At 40.3% G+C, this 5,134-nt stretch overlaps 1 non-coding gene across 1 annotated transcript; it reads right to left on the bottom strand.

Moving 5' to 3' along the window:
* Positions 1–4,425: 4,425 nt before the first annotated feature.
* Positions 4,426–4,559, bottom strand: LOC150016772 (small nucleolar RNA SNORA43). Its single transcript, XR_016510320.1, has one exon. It is a non-coding gene; the product is annotated as a small nucleolar RNA SNORA43 (small nucleolar RNA).
* Between the last annotated feature and the right edge of the window lie 575 nt (positions 4,560–5,134).

A 5,134-nucleotide genomic window follows, 5' to 3' on the forward strand; every position in this document is an offset into this window, starting at 1 on the left:
AGCTCTTCTTACCATACAGACTCCCTCCAGCCTCAGGGTCTTTGGAGAGGGTTTTCTCTACCTAGACAGCTCTTGTTTCTCTCTCTTTGCCTACCTTGCAACCATTATCTTTTAGATATTAGTGCATGGCAGATACTCTTGATACTCTGCTCTGCGGCTGATCTAGAGCAGTGGTTCTCAAAGTCTAGCCCCTAAACCAGCCGCATTAATGTCACCTGGGAATTTGTCAGAAATGTATTTTCCAACACCGCCCCAGGCCTACTGAATTAGAAAGTCTGGGGTGGTATCCTGAAATGCACGTTTTATCAAGTCCTCTAGGTGATTCTGCCCATCTGAGATCCACTAGCTTATAGTGTTCATTCAAGCTTCCTATGCCCCTCTGGTCTAGCGAAAAGTGCAGGTGCTGAGATTTTAACACCACTGAAGTGACCCTTAACTAAGGAGGGTGGGAGTTGGTGAATAAATGTCTCAACCTTATATTCCTTAGTGAAACATTCTTAGGGGTGTTCCACGAAGTCTCTCAGAGAGTCCCCAGTAGGACTGAGCCCCAGTTACCCACAGTGGTAACTTGCTCACTAATGGTTTTCCTTCCTTCCTGTCCCACTTCCCTGCTCATTTACACATCTTCCTGGAATCAACTTTGAAATAAGTCACTTGTGTCCAGATCTTTGTCTAAGGGTCTGCTTTTGGGAAACTCAGATTAAGACACACAATGCAAATGCCCCACATAAAGGAGGCTTTCCCTCACCTCCAAACTAGACCAGTTCACTCTGATACATGCTCTTTTTCATGCTCTTTTTTTATATCACAGCACTTTTCACATTTTATAATTAGATGTGTGTGTGATTCTTTGGTTAATATATGCCATCCCCACCTTGAAGGAACAGTGCCTATCCCTTCTTTGTTTTATTCTTAACACCTACCTGTGCCTGGCACAAAAACAGACACCCAATAAATGTTTATGGAATGAAAACAAATGGTAATACCCTTTCTTTCATAACTTGCTGAGGGCTGTCTCAGAAATTCTCAGGTTTTTGGTCTTTGACATTTCAACACTTTTCTTTTATATTCCTTCCAGTCTTCTTCTCTTTCCTTTCATGAAGTTCAGTTTTAAATTCCATGTTTTATTTCATTTCATGTTATATTATACTCCACATAATAGTACTACTCTTCCTTAATTTTGTCTGAGTTTATCTTTTAAAGTATTTCCTTTCCAACTGAAACATTCGTCTTCCTAATCTAACTATAAACAAGACTCCTTTGTAATAGGAATATTTATTTTCAAAGCACAATATTCCTTGACATCAATCCTTAAAGCCTAGGAAAACTTTTCATTGCAGGTTTCCACTGGCCTTCTCACTTCTAAGGGAGGTGAACACATAAATACATATTAAATAATTTTGCATTTCTGAGATTTAATCAGTCCTCATGCATTATTTCTTTGTTCGAGAAAACGGAGAGAAGGATACTTTTCCCTTCTCCCAATGCCTGTAAGTCTTTGCCCGTTTCTGTTGCCTGCATGCCCCAAGGGAGGAGGTATTAATTTTGTTGTTCAGGGCCCAGATAATTAGTTGGGGCAGTTTTGTCAACAGGCAAGGTCAATGTTAAAGTTTGCATCTATATACAGCTGTTTTGGTGGTAGGTTTACCACACCCAGGGCAGGCTCAACACCTTTCTTTCATTCCATGAGACTTTTACTGACTCAGGCCCCTCCTGTTTTGGGGAAAGAAATGAGACCTCACCTAGACCTTAAGCAGAAGCCAAATTCTCCAATCCAGCCAGAGACACTCTCGCTCTTTGTGGGAATATGAAGTGCTTATTCAGCTAAGAGTGAACTAGAATTTTGCTTTGCATTTAGCACTTTATTTTCATGTGGTTCAATCCATGGAGTATAAAGGATTCTTGACAGTGCAGGATCTGGGCATTCCTGGGTCTCTAGATTAATATACTCAAAATAGAGCCCAAACCATACCTCCAACCTCTAATAAAACTTTTGTTTTTTCAGGAACTCTGAATATGCTTATTCCTGAAGCTGAGCATATGGCTTTTGCTTCTTGGCAGAATCTGTAAAATAAATAATAGAAAAGCACCAGCAAGTCTTCCAGTCTGTCTCCCCCAAACCAGAACAGGATCATTTCCTACATTAGGCCTGTCTAATGTTTTATATGATTTAATTTTTAATATTTTGGATGATGACTTTTATAATTTCTCTGGGGAGACCATTTCATAATTTAATGTTTATCTCCCAGACAGGTGGTGTTTCTGGTAATCAACCCAAATTTTTAAATTTCATCTTGTTCTCTTGGACATTATACTTCTCTGTGAAAAGTTAAAAATTGCAAATATGGTGTTAGTATACCAACAATTTCCCAGTAGACAATCCATTTTTTTATTCTCATAAAAAATAAAATAAAAAAGAAATAAAGAAAGAGAATGTCCCTAATCATTCATTTTTATTGTTTTTCTGAACACGTATCATTTCTTTCTATTCTTTTATTACCTTTATGAACTTATTTTCTATTTGTAGTCTCATTCTCTTAATTATCTATGTTTATAATGACTTTTTTGTGGTAAAATATACATAAAATATAATCACCAATCTGTAAGTAAGCAGTTTAGTGGCACTAAGTGCATTCACATTGTGCAACCATCACCACCACCCATCCACAGAACTTTTTCATTATCCTGAAAACTTTGTATCCATTAAATACTAAATACCTCCCTACCCCAGTCCCTGATAACCACTATTTTACTTTCTGTCTCTATGAATTTGACTATTCTAGGCACTTTATATAAGTTCATGCTTGGTTTTTTGTTTTTATTTACTTTTTTAGAGAGGGTGAAGGGAGGGAGAAAAAGAGGGAGAGAAACATGGATGTGAGAAAGAAACATAGATCGGCTGCCTCTCATACACATCCCAGCCAGGGACCAACCAGGGACCAAACCTGCAATGCAGGCTTGTGTCCTGACTGGAAATCGAACTGGTGACCTTTTGTTTTGCAGGACTCTGCCCACCCGACTAAGCCGCCCTGCTAGGGTCATTCTTGTTTTTAAAAAAGAACTAATAACTCTGAACTCTAAAATGCTGTAGTTTTAAATGTAACCTTATTACAGCTGTATTAATTCAAGGGTGTTATTTAAAATATTTAATGACTTGGCATGCAGAGACGCTGTGCAATTAGAACAAAGTTCAGTTCAATCAGAGGGGACGGTTGAAGCACAGAAGAGCGGAGCCTGACCAGTGCTTACAGCTCACATCGCTCAGGCCTCCTCCTATGGGACAGAAGGATGAGGGTGGTGAAATAATGGAGTTGCAATGGAGATTAAATATATCTATTCATACATTACAAATATTAATAGATAGTAAATTATGTTTATTATCAGTTATATATTGTATAATTATAAAATACATTACAATAATTCTATTATATAATAAATATGATATATTAAATTAGATTAACATAAAATAAATTATATTAATAAATAAAATTAAACATTAACATAAATATATAATATTAATTAACTATATCTTTTTTTTTGTAAGAGAATATGGATTCAGTCTATGTTTATTTTTTTTTATTTTTTTTATTTTTTTTTATTTTGGTTTTTCAATTACAGTTGTCCCCTTTTCCCCTAATTTCTCTCCCCCACCCAACCCACCCCCTCTCCCGCAATCATATCCCTCCCCGTTGTCCATGTCCATGAGTCTTTTATACGGGTAATTAACTATTTCTGCAAGGGAACAAGGACAGCCTAGTTACACCTGCCATCCCAGTGGGGTTACCAACAGCGGCCCCTCCCCTCCCCAGTGCCCTTGTTGGGACCATCATCTGCAGAGTTACAGTCGGCCCAATGAGGGGTTCCACGTGGTCCCTGACTTTCGAATATCAACAGGCAAATGCTGGAAGTGAATTTCTGGTACCCCCAACCTAGTCCCAAACTGACCAAACCTCTTCTCCTTAAAGTGCTCTGCTTGTCTCAAGGGTCCTTATACATAGTGTGGGTGCTCATGTGCAAGGTGGCTCCTGACTGCCCGCCCAGGGCCCCACAAGCCCACGGGTAGTTCATACCAATGTAGTGGTTCTTAGATGGGGATGCTCAGCGCACCGGTCCGAGGACTGCTAAAGGCCCCACCCAGACCTCACTTCCAGGAAGGAGACCCTCTCCAAGCCAGTCCCATCGGGTCCAGAGTTTGCCATGTGTGTGCCTGCACCCGCACCCATGCGCGCACGCACATACACACACAAACAGAAGTACGTGCGCGCACATCATTCAGTCCTCAAAACAGCCTCATCTGACAGAGGAAGATAAGGAAGACCTAAATGTTGAGGGTCTCGCCCTGAGCTCCCAACTGTAGCCTGACCGCAGGTCCAACTGCAAGTGCACATGGTATCAAACTGCCAGCTGGCCGGCGGGAGCTCTAAGGAGTGTCAGGCGACAAACTATGCTTAGTGCTCACTGTTTTGAGCACTGAGCGTAGAAATAGCCACTTCTTTTGCCCTGATGTCACAGGTGCAGCACAGCAGCTGTGTCTGGGGTGCCGACAGGCCCAGCACCTGCAGGGCAGCATAATATAGTTAATATAGTAAATAAAATAATACTGACAAAGCACTGAAAAGAGAGCTAGACATGTAGTATTTTTTAATTTTTAAAAAATTTTATTGTTGTTCAATTACAGTTATCCCAGTTTTTCCCCTGTTGCTCTCCCCTGCCCCGGCCAAGACATGTTGTATTGATAAATGTATATTCTTACTGATTTTGTAACCAAAATACTTAGAGCTCTGTGCCTGACACTTAGTAGGTGTCTAGTTTATTCACTCATTTATTCAGCCATATATCCAACCACTTAGTGACTTGTTAGAGGTATATTGCTTTTTATCCACTCTTCTGGTTTCTATGAGGAAGAATTTTCCCAAAACACTTGCCTCTTGCTGCACTACTTATTACTCTGCTCCAAGGAGGTGTAGTGAGTTACCCAGCTAGTGAGTCTGGGAAAGGCTCTTAAAGATGGTGGCAGGGGTACAGCCTGAGCCCCTTTCTCCTCTCTTCTCCTGAACACGTATTCTGTTCTTTCTCTAGGAGTTGATTTTTGTGAGGTGCTTGTCCCATGGGCATGAGTGTGGAGTTTCTCAAC

The sequence above is a fragment of the Furipterus horrens genome, unplaced genomic scaffold (assembly GCF_987537825.1).
Source record: "Furipterus horrens unplaced genomic scaffold, mFurHor1.1.pri manual_scaffold_3, whole genome shotgun sequence".
NCBI classification, from domain to species: Eukaryota; Metazoa; Chordata; class Mammalia; order Chiroptera; family Furipteridae; genus Furipterus; species Furipterus horrens.